The sequence below is a fragment of the Mercenaria mercenaria genome, chromosome 11 (genome assembly GCF_021730395.1).
Source record: "Mercenaria mercenaria strain notata chromosome 11, MADL_Memer_1, whole genome shotgun sequence".
Lineage (NCBI taxonomy): Eukaryota > Metazoa > Mollusca > Bivalvia > Venerida > Veneridae > Mercenaria > Mercenaria mercenaria.
In genome coordinates this window covers 71,368,051-71,385,696 of record NC_069371.1, presented here as the reverse complement: position 1 = coordinate 71,385,696, position 17,646 = coordinate 71,368,051, and the positions used below count along the sequence as shown (strand labels likewise).

Sequence of the window (17,646 nt, the reverse complement as noted above, 5' to 3'; positions counted from 1 at the left end):
TGGCAAGATGAACCTTGACATGAGTTGACCTTGATTTTGACCTAGTGACCTACTTTCACATTTCTGTAGCTACAGCCTTCAAATTTGGACTACATGTATAGTTTTGTGCACTGAAAAAAACTTTGACATTGACATTGACCTAGTGACCTACTTTCACATTTTTGAAGGTATCAACATGCATAGTTTTGTGTTCAGAAATGAAATTTGACATTGATTTTGACCTAGTGACCAACTTTCACATTTATCAAGCTACAGTCTTCAAATTTGGACCACATGCATAGTTTTGTGTACCGAAATGAACTTTGATCGTGAGATTGACCTAGTGACATACTTTCACATTTCTGAAGCTACAGGCTTCAAATTTGGATCACATGCATGTTTTTGTGTTCTGAATTGAAATTTGACATTGATTTTTACCTAGTACCTACTTTCACATTTCTCAAGCTACAGCCTCCAAATTTGAAGCACATGCATAGTTTTATAAATCGAAATAAACTTTGACCTTGAAATTGATCTAGTGACCTACTTTCACATTTCTCAAGCTACAGCTTTCAAATTTGGAGCACCTGCATGAACCACATGCACAGTGTTGTGTACCGAAATGAAATTTGACCTTGATTTTGACCTTGATCTAGTCTTGAAATTTAGGGGTTCCGTGGCGGAGTGGTTAAGGTCGCTGACTTCAAGTCACTTGCCCCTCATCGATGTGGGTTCAAGCCTCACTCGGGGCGTTGAATTCTTCATGTGAGGAAGCCGTCCAGCTGGCTTACGGAAGGTCGGTGGTTCTACCCAGGTGCCCGCTCGTGATGAAATAATGCACGGAGAGGCACCTGGGGTCTTCCTCCACCATTAAAGCTGAAAAGTCGCCATATGACCTATCATGTGTCGGTGCGACTTTAAATTAAAAAACAAAAGTCTTGACATTTGGAACATTCAAAAATGGCTCAATGATGGGCGCCAAGATCACTCTGTGATATCTTGTTATCATATCGTCACCTGCCTGGGGATAGAATTCTCGACCCTGTTATCTATGCTCTCCCTGCTGAGCTAAGTGGGCTGGCTAAAAGTATGATAGTATGATACAATTCAGTTTTATGACTGTTTGCCACTACAAATGACATCAAATTTACGAACATTAAGAATAACTATCTGCTTGCCAACTAGAATTATACTTATAACGATTTTTTCCTGTTTGAATAAAAAAAATAATTCAACATTACTACTACAATTCATTAAATTATCAGCCTTCCCGCTCCATCTAAATATATTCATTATCCTAACACGACCAGCGAATAACCTATACACATGTAGAGCAAAATCTATCTCGGGTTGTTCTGCAATAAACCACTCGCGTGCAATGACGTCACCCGGTCCAGGTCCGTTGCACGGTCGTAAAAAGTAGTTACCACTTCTTCTAACACTTGATACTAGTATGTCGTGTTAAAATCGAAATAACAAGTTCCCAAGTGTGATTTATAGTAGAATAATGATTTTGAAATGTAATTTGAACTGTTAAGATTTTAAGGACCATGTTCTAGATTACCCAGGTCAGTAGCTCATATGCGAAATCATACCTCTGCAACTTCTCAATCTATGTGGAATATACCATAATAGTTAAAAATACAGTAGTTGGGAACAAAATAAATAAATACTATTTATAGAAATTTTTGTCACTATTCCATTGCTCAGTCTTCAAAATGTTACCGACTAAACACTCCCCTGTGTAGGCTGCTGAAACGGCAGCTGATCTATAAGAATGCGCTTTAAAACACTAGTATCAATCCCCGACAAAGCTAAAACATCTTTTAGCCATCTAGCAATAGTGCTAGTAGTTACACTTTTATACGTTACATAAGAAATTAATAACTGTTTACTTTTCCTTACACTTTCTGTCCTGCTCAAATAACACAATAATGTATTAACAACACACAATTGCCTATCCTGGTAACTGTCTAAAACTAAAGAATACGCACTGTGTCCCACTTTACTAGTTTTCAATAAAGATAGAATATAAAAAGTAATCCTTTCATTTGTACAGTCCATGTGATCTATATCTAAGGAAACCAAAATCTGTGCCCTCGGAGCAGTACAAAGAGAAACCAAAGCTGTAAGCTTTAAAGTTAATAATTTTAAACTCAAAACAGTTAAAGGATACAAAGTCTTCAAAAAAGTTAATAGAACACTCACGTCCCATGTGAAAGAATACCTAGGTTTTGGAAGGGTTCTATGAAAAATACCTTTCATAAATTTACTAATCAGAAACGGTTTATCACACCAAGAGTTCTTGAAAAAAGGGCAAAGTCTGAAGAAGCATAGACTTATGTGTATTTAAAACTGAATAAGATTTACCTTGTTCAAGCAAATAGGATAAATAATTCACTACAGTACCTTCAGAGGCTGAAAAAGGACTTTTACACTGTTTATTACACCAAATATACCAGCTTCTCCAGGCAAATTCATACTGTTTGATTGTTCCTTTCCTCCAAGCTTGTGTGATGAGAAGAGCAGTTGATCTTGAAACTCCTTGACTATGTAAGGCTTCCCGGATACAGCTACAGCGACCATCGTCAATGCCTTCAACAGAGGATGCCTTTCTCCGTTGTGTTCTAACACTAATTGATCCCGATGATGTTGTAGTCTAATAGGTAAAGAAAATATATTATATAAAACCATTGGAAACCAAGTTGCTGAATTCCAAAATGGAAAAACAAGTATAGCCTTCTCTACTCCATCAGAAATAACCTTATTCATCACCTTCCCAACCAAATTGAAGGGAGGAAACAAATAAGGTGTAAACTCATTCCATGAGAAAGAAAAGGCATTGTGACAAAATGAAGGATTTCCTGGGAACCAGGAAACATAATTGTCCAACTTTTTATTCAAATCTGATGCAAAAAGATCCATGTCTGGTTGTAATAATTGCCCACAAATTCTAGAGAAAATATCTTGTTTCAATGAACATTCGTTTTATTTGAAAAATTTCTAGAAAAATAATCAGCATGAACATTATCCATCCCAGGAATGTAAACTGCAGAAATAAAAATATCTCTCTTTAAACACCATTCCCATAGCTTTTTTGCTAACAGATCCATGGAAATAGAAGCCATTCCTCCAAAATCATTGACATAAGACACTGCAGAAATATTGTCAGACTTTATCTCAATATGGGATTTTCGTACGTCTGTGTATAATGCACGAACAGCATTAGAAATTGCTAACAATGCTAAGTAATTAATAGACTTATCAGAGAAGGAAGAATCCCATTTTCCATTGGCAAAACGATTTTGCGCCTCATCATAACAACCCCAACCTAAAAGGCTGGCGTCGCAATGACAATTATACTCTACTTGCTGAGGCCTTATGTGTTTACCATTCTTTTCTCTTACACAATTTATCCACCAACGCAATTCCTCTATACTATCATTACTAAGTATAACATTTCTGTCAAAATTCATATCAGAACCAAGCCCTAACACTTTGATTCTCTTCTATAATGTAGTGATACTTCAAGAACTGCGTAAAAAGCATTTATCACTAAACCAATAAAAGACACCAATTCTCGTAACAACACAAACTGCTTTTAAAAATGTTCAGAAGCTAAGGAAATAATTTTTGAAACTTTTTCTTCTGTGAGAAAAACCTTGAATAAAACTGAATCTAGAATAAACCCAAAAAATACTATTCTCTGTGTTGGTATTAAAACTGATTTCTTTTTATTCACCTCAAATCCTAATGACTCTAGTGTGTCACACATTAATATTGTATTGTTTTTACAAATATCCTTGTATTTGTTCATGTTCAAGGAATCATCTATATAGTATGAACACCGTAAACCTTGATACCTTAACCAAGCATAAATTGGTTTCAGTATCTTGGTAAACACCCTTGATGCTGATGATAGCCCGAAACATAGACAAACAAAATGATATAAAGCTCCATTCCACATAAACTTCAAGAATTTTCTCAAATCTTCATGAACTGGAATTGCAAAATATGCATCAGTCAAGTCTATTTTACAAAAGAAATCAGGCTCTTGAACAAGATCTAACACCAACTTGAAATGCTCCTGTTTAAAATGTTCGTACTTCACAAATTCATTTAAGTACTTTAGATTAGTTATAGGTCTAAATTTACCACCAGGCTTTGAAACAGTAAAAATATTTGAAATAAATTGTCCAGGCTCTGGTTTCGAAAACACAGTTGCTCCTTTGTGTAAAAGAGCTTGTACTTCCTTGTTTACTATTTCTTTTTGTTCATTGTTGAACTGAATTTGTCTAGGCATCACGTTTTGATAAGGAATGGAATGAAAATCAATACAATATCCTGTGATCGTTTGTAAAATCCATGGATCATTAGTAAAACGTTTCCATACATTTAAACAAAACTTCAGCCTACCTACATGAGAGGTGGTGTCCAGTCTATCTAGTTTGGGGCAGTAGAAACAGTAGCTGAGGTCCTTGCTCTACCTCTCCGGAAATTCTGCTGGCCATACTGTTGCTGATTGTACTGATTTCTCCCATACTGTTGTCCATATGGACTAAATCTATTGGGTCTCCTTGTCTTGAAACCAGAATTCCGACCCCGAAAAGGTCTATGAGAACCGCTAGAGCCGTAATAATAGGCACTTACAGACCTATCTCTAGCTAGTGAAAAACCATCATATAATCGTCAAATAATTTTGTGGTAATGGGAACATTGACATTGCAAAGATTGCTATATTTCCTATTGAGAAACGGTCGACACTGACATCTGCGTCTTAAGGAAATGTTGTACTGAACCTGACCAGTTAACCTTATCAAATCAGTCAAAATACTCTTTGCCTCACTATTACCAGTGATATGATGCTTCAGAACAGAAGCCAGATTTACGACTGCAACCATTTCAGCAGCAACAATACTTTGGATATCCACCAAACAACGATCAGCAGTCTGGCCTCTCTTGCCAAGAACCTTCCACACATCCAAATTAACGGAAGGTGGTGCAAATCACAATTTTTCGGCAACTTATACCTTTGTAAAATGTCAGAAATATTGCTCTGAGATGTACATGACACATTTACTAATTTTGCTAAGGCCTTATCATTAGACGGACCCTTTTCTGAAACAGGAATTTGGGGTAAATCCCAATCATTTTCATCATAATCAGACTCATCATGATCATCGCCAAACATAGCCTTTTTAAGGTCTTTTTTAGCATTATCAGGGGGAAAATTATCCTTGAAACCAAAAACTATCTAAACAATCATTATCATTACCATCATAACTCTCCGGGTCTGAAATGTCATCAGGATTAACTTCTACCCGCAAATTGGGTCTACCACGAAAACTCTGCGAGCTTTCTTCATTATTCAAACCTAATTTGGCTCTCAAAACATCTATATCTTTAGGAGTTAATCCCTCCAAATTAAAATAATTTTTCTTTTTCTTGCTTTTGTTGGTTGTCTTAACCTTAGATGTTTTTTTTTCTTTTTTGTGACAACTGACTTCAATTTTTTCGTGCTTGCAGCACGTGTCTTGCTAGTTTTACCTTTCTTCTTGGAGGAAGATTCACCTACCTCAACCTCCGCGCCAACTGGAGGTGTCGAAACAACTTCAGAATTTATATCAGCTTCTTCGAAGCCTTCAAAATCGTCACCCGACTCTAAACTGAGAACTTCGTCCTCGTTTGAGCTCCTTTTTAACAAATATAGTACTAGCTAAAAAACAAAAACTTGAAAGTATTATCGACACTACGTGCCGATATGAGCTAAAAAACTTACCAAAAAACAAATTACAAAAAATGTTTACAGCTGAAAAGCGTGCGCCAAAAACGCGCTACTTTACTCGTCTAACGCTCGATAAACTATGAAGTTAGTAGCGCCTGAGTGAGCATGATGCGGATGACGTAGTTCTATTGGTTTATTAATCGGTTTTTTACTTTAAAATGCGGTGCTTTCTCGCGATACTCGATAGACTTGCAATTTGTATACATGTACAAGGCCGGAGGCCTTACGGAAAATAATGTCTTTATCGCCACGGCGGTCCGGGGTTCGATTCCCGACGCGGTCATCTTTTTTTCTTGATTTAGAACTTTTAAGATATTTTAGAAACAAAAATTCATTTTCTAATGTTCATAATTATACCAAACTTCAAGTTGAATGAAAGATTATTTTTAGCCAAATCTGGAGGCATGCTGCTTTAAACCCAACAAAATGAATAAAAGAATACAATAAAGACGTCAGAACAGTTTGCTATAGTCATAGAGACATGGCGTCATTTTATGATAAACACATGTAAATCCAGACACGGAAGATGCAAAAATTAATTCATTGCTTGTAAAGACACAAAACAGTCTTTAGAAGACAGAGGAAAAGAAAGTCCCCTAAAACAGACAGAAAGAGAGATATTGAAAGAGTGGTAATGGCCCGTCCGGTTGCTACTTGAGAGTAAACCGTCTGGTTCTTTAACGTGTTCGGCGTATATCACCTCATAGATGGTATACACTCAAAAGTATCTTAGAACTTTCCAGTGTTAGGCTTAGTTTTCGGTCGCGGATCACTGGCTTGACATTCAAGCTTGTTACCATAAGACCATCACCGGACCACCTGATTTTTGCTTATATTCAAATCTGAATTAACATAAAGGCAAATTATTACGAAGCACAGGCACAGAGCAAAACAAACATAGCAAATCAGAGCAAGCAGATAACAAGAACAAACCTACGTTTGATCGTTAGTATTTTTCACGTCTTTTTCTTGTATACAATATGTTGTCAGCCTTCAGAGATTAAGTTATACAAATTATTGCACAATTTGTTTAAGTTTGTGTTGCATACTCAGCGTCATCTGTATTGCCGTAGATTAACAAAACTAACTGATGCATACCTGCTTTTTCTTCTATACATGTTAATCACAATAAACTTACCGATAAACTGTGACATATACATATATATGGCAAATGTAAGAAAAATATTCAAGGCAAAGATATGATAGGTAAAGGGGGCGAATTAGAAACTGATATATTTTTAACAACTATAGTGTAATGTCCCTTACTTAAAAGATTCGTTGCCTGACAGTATACCCTGTTACATTTTAGGAATCATTTGTCAGTGAATATGCATCTGTGAAGTCAAATTCAAAATTGCACGATATGGATGTGTGTAAAATTACTTTCCTATATAAGAAGGGTCTCAAGATACCAAATTCTCAAGATATTTCGTTGTATATAACGGAAATAACAATTATTAACCATATTCCAAAGAACAGTTGAAACTGGTTTTCAAAACTATTTATACACACTGTCAAAGTGATGTTTAGAAGTACTGTTGTAAATTTACCGTATAAATTTCCAGTACATTAATGTTTTAATCAAAAGATAAGCTTGCATATTTGTTTTTATGAATTATTATTCATTTGGCAATTAAAGCTGGATAGTTTCGTTCAGAAATTGTGGATTCGGTATATGGATATAAATTTATGCATAATACATTCAAGGTTTATTACGGTCGTTAGATTTTTTTCAGTGTTTATTTGTCGATAATATCAAAGCGTCCAGTGGAATTTGAACTCATTTTCGGTTAATTATATAGTTGTACTGTGAAGCATCCGGTTTGATATCGTGGAGGAATATATTTACAGCCAGCTGAGTGCTATCTGAATAATAACAAAAGAATACGAATTCTATGGTGTCGAATTCTAGTTAATCTTGGATAGTTTGCAGACAGGTACGTAAAAGTAATGTGAGCTTTTAATGGTTGACAAAATTTGTAATGTTATCTTTTTGTTAGTTCTTTTGTCCATGTACTAATGGGGATTTTACGATGTGAAATACATGGTCATTTTGTTAAATTCCGTCCAGTATTGATAGCGATGCTTCGAGCCACAACTTCAGTAGAGCGGACGCAGTGGTTTAGTGATAACACTGTTTGACTACGAAACCAGGGGTCGTGAGTTCGAGCCCCCGCTCCTCCAACTAAAAAGTTAGTAACATTGAGACACTGTCCCGTGTATGTGTGCTTTATAAGAATCAGGGAAGCTTCTGGTATAGGAGTTTTTTGTATATCATACAAACATCCTGCTAACATTACTAACAGTCTTCTGAGGAATCACCCATACGGGTTACCGGTGACGCTTATAAATAAGCTTACATACAAACATATACGACTTAAAGTGGAATTATGCGTATTTTTCAAGTAAAAATTCAGCTGAAATAGATGTGTAGGTACAAAGGATAGAGGAAATTATAGCTTTAAATCCAGTATACCAAACTCTTCCTGTTACCAGTACGAAATAACAAGTTTCCAAATATGACTTTTTCTTATTTTGACTGGGGCAGTCTTTTCAAGAAAAGTCAAACTGCACGCAGGAGTTGCTTCCCTGCAACTTCAGAAATCTCTGCCTTTAGACAAGTGAGATTACTGCGTAGAAGATTGGAGAAAATAACTATAAAATTTTATTAGTCCGATTTCTTTATTTCTAAAGCATCAGCTTCGCATACTTATGCAGCATTATACTTAATTTAACACATTTAAATGCACAGTAACAGAAAATTGCTTTTATAGAACCTTCATCAAAGATAAACTATGTCCAGTATGATGCGCATAATGCCACTTTCAGTTTATCAATTTGAAAAAAGGAAATTATATTATAAAAGCTGAAAACTGTATTTAGTGATCTGTTAATTTTGATAACTTAATGTTTATCAAAATATGATGGTGTCATTTTCTGAAATGTAACTGAAAACATGGTGATATTTCCAAAAATGGAATTGAAACAGCGCACATAACTGAAGAAAAAACGGTCTTTTAAACATACGGAGTGAGACAGTCAAGTAAAAGAACTTACACTTACTAGAATCACTGAGTCATATACATTTAACCACTAAAATGGTAATTTAACTAGAGCTGCTTTTGAGAATAGCGCATGTCTAATCCTCTGAATAGTTGTCCGTCTTTATACATTGTTTACTTACTGAAAAAATACCTTTGATAGTTTTGGAGTAAGTGTTGGAGTAAGCGGCCTATCGGATAAGTGTTGGAGTAAGCGGCTTATCGGCAATTCAAGGGCCATAATTCTGAAGTGCCTGGGCCGATTTGGCTAGTTATCGAACTTGGACAAGGACTTATTGGAAAACACATCTTGTTCAAATCTGGTGAAGATCGGATGAGAAATGTTCGACTTAAAGTGCGTACAAGATTTGTGACAGACGGCGGACACACAGACAGACAGCAGTAAATCAATATGTCGCCCACCACTAAGTGTTGTGGGAGACGAAATAACCAAACCGTCTTCGGTTCTCATATATATAAAAGGTCTGAATATGTCCGAGGCTTGTTACTTTCCAAAACAAAGCAATAAGCACGGACTTTACTTTTCAGAAATACTGCTAATAAATCTCTTAAAAGAAATATGTTTTTTATTTAGATCGATTCACTTTTTGTTTTTTACTTTTTATCTCCATTTTTTTCGATGATATGTCTTGAACGGTCAAGTACAAATATGATTATTACATAACAGTTGACGACCATTATGACTTCGAATCCACGCATGCTGTTGTAAAATATAACATATGTACTTAGGTCAAGTTAAAACATTTCACTAAGTCCTACTACATGAATTGTAGCACGGATACTTTATAATATACGTCTAACTGTAAATAAACGTAGAAACTAAGATACTAGTATTTTAATTTCTCGCCAGAGTGAAAAATAGGGATGAATTCTAAAACTTTGAAAAGTTAAGTAATGAAACGTTTTAACTGCTGCCAATACAGATCACATATTGCCTGTGTTTATCTAGCCTAACTTTCTCCACGCAGCCACCGTTTAGTATTTATAGAATGATTAAATCTTTATAAAAAATGCAAATTTAAAATTACAAACTGATTCATAGGGCCATAGGTTCTGTGGCGTATATTCCCATATGGAAACTGTCAGTGAAAAGGATATGTCGTGTAACTTGGAATGTTCTTTGAAAAGGTACGTAGTAAATGGGAGATTATTATCAGCTAGGTTAAGCTTTACATGTAAGATTATGACAACCGGATTAAGACAAGAACTTTTAACATGCAAGGTCATTTAAACATTAATTGTGAAAATGTTTAGGATATGCCTACAATAGAGCAGCGATTGATAAAAACACACGTTACTGTCAACTACTGTTTACTCAGTATGATAGAAAAACACAAAAAACACCACGAATATAATGCAAGAATGAATAACAGGTGTATTAAATCACCAACAAGATCGCAGTGTCCATAATACAAAGTCATATAGCTATCTGACATTTTTATTTAGTTAAATTGTCTACACAGATCATATCTGTTTCTCAATATATTTTGCCATGGTAACGACATTCAAACGTAAGCCGATACGCAGTCCTTGTCTAAAAGTTGTCTTAATGACATTTCTTGACAATTTTAGTTTAATTTTCGTTGAGAAAAAAAAATCATCGTTCGACAGGCGGCTGACAGGCTTACAATATCTTTTCAAATGTACGATTTTGCAAAATCTAGCAATTATAGTCTGATAACATGTTCTGGAAAGAACTAAACGACTCTATCAACCACTGATAATTTCTCAAGGATTTCGTATCTTGTAGAGTCTACTTTAAAACCTTTCTAGTATAATTTCCCTCGGGAAGAGCTAAGAGTCTGTGCTACAGAAGAGGAAGCCATATAAAAAGATGAGCTCATTTTAGCAGACTCAATTTTATGATAATTTCTTACGACAACGACTGAAATCTCTGCATGTTCAAAGTCAGAACTTTTACATTTGATTTCAGCTTATGAATTATTAATTTGGCATTTAAAGTCGGAAAACTGTCTATTCGATATGAGGATATAAAATATGCATAATGCATTCGAGGTATATTGCAGTTTATTATTTATTTGTCGATAATATCAAAGCGTTCTTAGATTTTTGAATCGGCAATAAATTCATATTCTGACTGGTTATATAGTTTTACTGTTAAGCATCGTTTAATTTAGTGGAGGAAATATATTTACAGCTGCGTGCAATCTGAATTATATAAAAAAAAAAAACATAAGAATTCTTTATTGTGGAATTGTAGTAAATCTTGGGTAGTTTTCAAGCAGGTACGTAGAAGTAATGTAAGCTTTTGATGATTTATAAAATTTGTAGTGTAATCAATTTGTGAGTCCTCTTATTCATGTACTAATGGCAATGTTACTATGTGGAATGTATATAGGCATTTAGTTAAATTCCGCCTCGTATTAATAGCAGTGCTTTGAGTCACAACTTCAATTTTTCGCTACACTGACATGTATTTGAAACTGTAAATTTATATCGCAAAATAATGGAAACTGCATTTTATGATTCGTTAATTCTGATAACAAGTTGACTATCAAAATATGACGCCATTATTTTCCTAACATGTAACTAGAAGATGTTGTAATTTTCTGAAATATAACTGAAAGATGATGTTATTTCTTAAAATGGAACTGAAATAACGCACATAACTAGAAAACACAAAAGAAAAAAAAAAGCAACAAACAAACAAACAAAAAAATAAACATGAGTTGAGTGAGACAGTCATGTCAAGTAAAACATATATTTGCTTTATGTCTCTTCATACATACAACATGATCACACATTCTGACATGGCTCGATTTAATTTCCAGTTAAACAAAGAAGGAGATCAAGCTCTGTATATTGTGCGATAAACAATGGTTGACGCGCTGACCGGTAAGAGAGCATTATATGATGTCAATCATGACGTTGAATTGCCACATGACGTCCGGTTCATTACTCCTCGGGTAAATGAAGTCCAGCATGATATTTATTTAAAGATTTCAATGAGCATGTCAGAATGAAAACAATCAAGGCATTCTTGTGATTTATCGTCTATTTTACCACGGTTCATCATTCAGATGCTTCAGTATTTAACCATTCTGGCTAACGCCCTTGTGGTTCAATGCCTACACATCTGAACTCTGAACCGTGGTAAATTAGACGACAAGCCACTCGAATGCCTTGATTATGTGTTAAATATATATGAATACATTATTAAACACGCATTCCCTTCCATACAGAAGTGGCAACATGTTTAACACATTCATGCAATCTAAAACCTAATATTTGCATAATATACATAAAACTACAAAATGTTAATTTGATAACCAAACCTTCAACGGTTTCCATATATAAAAGGTCTGCATCTGTCCGACGCTTGTTACTTTCCATAACAAAACAATAAGCCCTGAATATACTTCCTATAGATACTGCTTATAAATCTCATAGAATAAATATGAGTCGCGCCATGAGGAAACCAACATAGTGCGACTGCGACCACCATGGATTCAGACCAGCCTGCGTATCCGCGCAGTCTGGTCAGGATCCATGCTTTTCGGCAACGGTTTGTCTAATTGCAATAGGCTTTGAAAGCGAAGACCAGACTGCGCGGATGCGCAGGCTTGTCTGGATCCATGCTGGTCGCAAAGCCACTATGTTGGTTTTCTCATGACGCGGCTCAAATATGTTTTTTGATACAGACCGATTAGCTGATTTTCCCCACTTTTTATCATCTTTCTGGTTTCTTTTCAGGGTAATTACAGCAAGGAAAAAACTTTAAAATGTAGGGTTTCGGTTGAACATTATTTCGGTACTCTCAAGTACAAATAAGACTATAACATAAAAGTTTATCTCCAAAACACATTTTGTTGTAAAACTAGATAAATTAAATTTTATCTAAAATTGGAAGGTGTACTTAGGTCATGCTACAGCATTTTATGAAATAAAACTATGCTAAAAATAGTAAGGCTACATTTTGCCCTAACATGTGCAACAGCACGTTAACGTAGAATCTAAGAGTTTTACTTGATAGCCTGAGAGTAAAAAGATATGTATTAATTCTAAATTTTCGAAAAGTTGAGGAGTTAAACATTTTAATTGCTGCTAGTACATATCATATTTTGCCTGGGCTTATCTCACTTTTCCTTTCTACGCCTCCGTTTATTATTTATAGATTGATTAAATCTTTTTTTAAAAAATGCAAGCTGATAAATTGGTTGCATGAATATCCGCCGTATATTCACGTATGGAAAATGTAAATATAAGATATTGGTGAAAATGATATGTCGTGTAACTTGGAACATTCTTCGGAAAAGGTACATAGTCTGTGGGCACTTAGTAGATACGAAACTTACATTATGCTCCGATTTATAGCTTGATTATTTCTCCACTGAGTCAGGGGTGACCAATAGTCTTGGTGACTAAGAATATTGTTTGATAAATTTATAGCTTGCTTTCTAACGCAATGAATAAAATATTATTAGTTACACTGCTTGTTGGTGACAGGATACGGGATATACGCTGTCGAGGAAATCCATATGCTCGAGCCTGATATGGATTTTCGAGACAGCGTATATCCCGTATCCTGTCACCAACAAGCAGTGTAACGATTTTATCTTGCCGACTACCTTTTACATCCTCACTGTACTGATTGACACAGATTTTATATTATAATAAAGCTACTTACAGTTACAGTGCAGACTGGAATCCTGAAATCTTCCCTGGTTTTCATGCTTTGATTATAGTTGATTAATACCAGCCATAAAATGAAAAATGAACTGTATTTTGACAGAATCACAAAACACAGAAGCTCATTTATACAGGTTATGAACTGGTTTTGAAAAACTTTTACGTTCCATCCTTTCGAAAAATCATCAGATTAGACGATGTCAGAAATGTCTTTTAAAACTTCCGCTTTAGTCCGTTTCCTGTTAATTCCTTTATCTTGCAGATAGATTAAATAATCCTACAACAAACTGCTGTCTTACAAATGCGTTAATTCCTTTGCTTTTCGATGATTTTACTAAAACAACAACTTGTCAACGGTCAAGGTCAATCGCGGCCGTGCCATACAGAGTTACTGTTCTTCTATATATAATTTCTACTCACTTCACGAACCTAACTTAGATAGGAAAAATAAGAGCGGCAAGACAACACTAATTTTTTTATCTCGGAAATGATATCTATAGCTTGGGCTTATAATCTGACTTGTTTTAATTACGATAGCGGTCTGGCAGCCATTTTGTTTTTAATCAAATTTCATATCTGTAATGTACTAGCAGGATATGGAATATATCCTGTCTCCACGTGACGTCTGTTGACCAATAGAAATGCAAGAATCTTGTAGGAGGCGAGATAAAATGATATACTAGATAATAGTCGGCAAAAGTATTACTTACATTAATATGCAGCTAGGTTAAGCTTGACATGTTATATTTTTGGCAGCTGAATTAAGACAATAGGAGTAACCGTCAACATGCAAAGTCATCGAAGCATTTGAAATGTTTATATGCCTATCATAGAGCACTGATACCAAGTATTAAGAAACCACTATCAATTGCTGTTACTGGTGCATTATTTATAACAAAAACTACAACGACAGGTGTTTTAAGCTCCTCAACAAGACCGTCTCAATGATTAAAAGTAATGAAAGTGACATTTCATTTTGCCAAATGGTCTACACATAGAATAATGATCATATCTGGTTCATGATATTATTTTTGTCATGGTAACGACATTCACAAGTAAATCGATACACAATTCTTGTCTTAACGTTATCTTAATCGTGGAAGTTGTGACATTTTTTCACAAATTTAGTTTATCTTTGCTCAGAAAAAAAAACCAGTTCGACAAATTAAGACAGGCGTTGGTCATGCTTATTAAATGCTTTCAAATATATGATTTAGCAAAATGTAGCAATTTTTATCTCGTTCATTGTAACATTTTCTGGGAGGAGCTAAACGAGTCTTGTGTTGAGCGACCTGTGAAGTTTCCACTTTTCTCTATTTTATCTACCACTTAGGAAAGAGCTTAGAGTCTAGGCTTACTTCAGGAAGACATAAAAAAAGATAAGCTACATTTTTGCAGATTCATTTTTAGCTCGACTATACGAAGTATTTTGAGAGCTATCATACTCGACCCGGCGTCGGCATCGGCATCAGCGTCGGCGTCAGCTTCCTGGTTAACGTTATAGTGCATTTCACTTTATCTCTGTTATTACTTTATGAATTTGCTTTAAATGTAAAATACTTTCCTCATTATCACCAACATAATATGACTCAAGGGCCATAACTCTTTGTACCATCTTTCTGTGAATTATCACGCAATTTTACTTAGAATTTAGTTAAAAGTTTGGTGCACTTTGACTATTCCTCCGTTGTTACTAAATGAATTTTGTTCAAACATAAAACTGTTACAGTTATTCTTCATCATCAGTCATTTCTTATAACACAAGTGTCATAGCACTCGCACCAATATTACATGAATTACCTCCCCTTTTTGAATTTATTTCAGACAAAAACGATTTATTGTAGTACATCATCACAACCTCGGGAAAAAAAAATTCCAGATGAATAAATTATGATCATGACTGAAAAACAAACTTCTTAAATACATACGTTTGGTACTTGTATAGTATTACTCATGTTTATAAGAAAGGTCTCAAGATACCAAATGCCCAGAATATTTCGTTATATATAACGGAAAATGACAATTATTTAACATACGCCGAAGAAAAGTTGGAGGGGTTTCTTTTGGCAAAAATATTTTTAGACACACCGTCAAAAGTGAAGTTTGAAAGTACTGTTGTAAATTTCACTCCGTGAGAACTACGTTCCAACGCAAGTCATGTCTCAACGATATCATGTGACATATCTCAACGACTTCTGGCTACGGTATCGCTCAATATGACACGGCTTATATTATTTTCATATGTATCGATTACTTTTATTATATTTACGTATGTCTTGACTTGAACATTTATTCAGATTTTAAAAGTAATCGCATAAATTTATTAAAACATTTAAATTTTAAAAGCAGTTGTCTGTTATTTAGAAAATAGAAGCATTTTACTATTTTCCAGAATAAAACATATATACAACACTTTTTCAACAGCAATACTTACTGACAGTCAATGATCGATTAAAGGCAATGCCAGTTTTAATCCTAGAAATATATCTCTGCAACGGCTTTATCATAAACGAACAATATTTATTAAATATCATGTCCCTCACTCTAACCGATGATGTTACTAACTCTATACGCGACAAAGGCAAGCGTTACTGACACTCATCGAAGTATTGCTGCTTAACACATTACTTATATCCGAGTAAAATATACAATGTCTGTGACTGAAAATCAGATTTTGTTCAAAGTATGTACTAGTATTTTTATCCGTTTCTTTTATTATCATTTGACGGTTTCTCCAAGATATCTTACTAGCAATATATATGAGGTGGCGCGGAGTTGACTTATACTATTGCATGCGCACACCTTAATTATTATTAAGTGTGTAAAAAGATTCTTTTGAAGCACAGGGTGCAACTAAGAAACCTGAAATAAGCATGTAATCGTAGGTTATTAGATTTGTATCTAGGTATATGCACGCGTTCTGCAGCGGAAATATAGAAATATTGCGCGACTTCAATCAAACCGAGTCTGCAATTTTCACTGTTTGCCTTGTTCTCGGTGCTTCCGAGGGATCTACTTTCCAGATTTTATTTATGAAGAATGAATGCTTATTTATCGATGCAAATCTAAAAATCTTTTTATAATTACTACATGTGTATAATTCATTATATCAATGAAAAAATTGTTCTTTAGCCCAAGTGGAACTGAAAATGTCCTAGTTAAAGAACTTAAAAACGTGACGACATCCATGAAAATGACGTCACAGTTGACGACACGCACTCGAAATAAAACTGAAACGTCAATATTTATAAGCTATTGACATTGTTTTTGGATATAATGCACTTGTTCTGCAGCAGTAATATTGCGCGACTTTAGGAGCGCAATATTATCCGCGAAAGAACGAGTGCATATATCCACATACAAAATTGATAACGTTTTTATTACATACCTACTATCAAGTAATTGCTTTATGTCTAAATTTTCTTTCTGCTACGAAAAACAGGAAAAAGTACGAGAAGAATTTCTCCGAAAATCTAATAAACAAATCAAGCTGACGCGCATTCATATTTTCCGCAAGTTGAACCGTCAAATAGATGCCGCAACGTGCGCGTGGACGTCATGGACATCACGCGATTATTTCCACTTAAACGTTTAGAAAACATTTCTCTCTGATATGAAAGCGTTGTCCGCAATATGTACAGTTTCAAAAATGAGAGAGCGGTGCATTTAAGTAATAATGGCCCTGCCAAGGTGATAATAGCCCGAGGGCTATTATTTTCTTTTAGGGCCATTTTCACTCAAAGACACCTTTATCCCATCTATTTACCTGTTTATTACCCGTGTACCTATAATCTTGTAAGAAAAATTTAAAGTGTATTATTCATTTGTTCAAGCATTTAATGGAGTTTTTCAGTTTCTATACTATTTGGATAAGAGGCTATATGTTGTATAAAATCAAATGCCTTGATAGTTGTACTTTCTTACATAAAGCATAATTTAGGGTTGAAAAAAAATCCTTTCATGACGAATTACTTCGAAGTTAATATACGACTGGGTTGTGCTTTCTTGCCATTGTTATAATCGCCCGAGGGCTTTATTCCGAGGACCATTATGAAACTTGGCGCGCCATTGCGGCTAGAAGGCTTATTGACTTTTGACTTATTGGCCAGCCGTTTATTGACTTTTTTATCATATACGTTCACTTCATATTTATCTTGGTAGATTCTATTT

The 17,646-nt window shown here is 34.9% G+C and overlaps 1 protein-coding gene across 4 annotated transcripts in view; it reads right to left on the bottom strand.

Moving 5' to 3' along the window:
- LOC123533005 (inositol hexakisphosphate kinase 3-like) overlaps positions 1-17,646 on the bottom strand; it is a 374,160-nt gene that overhangs the window by 37,714 nt on the left and 318,800 nt on the right. The window lies entirely within an intron of this gene.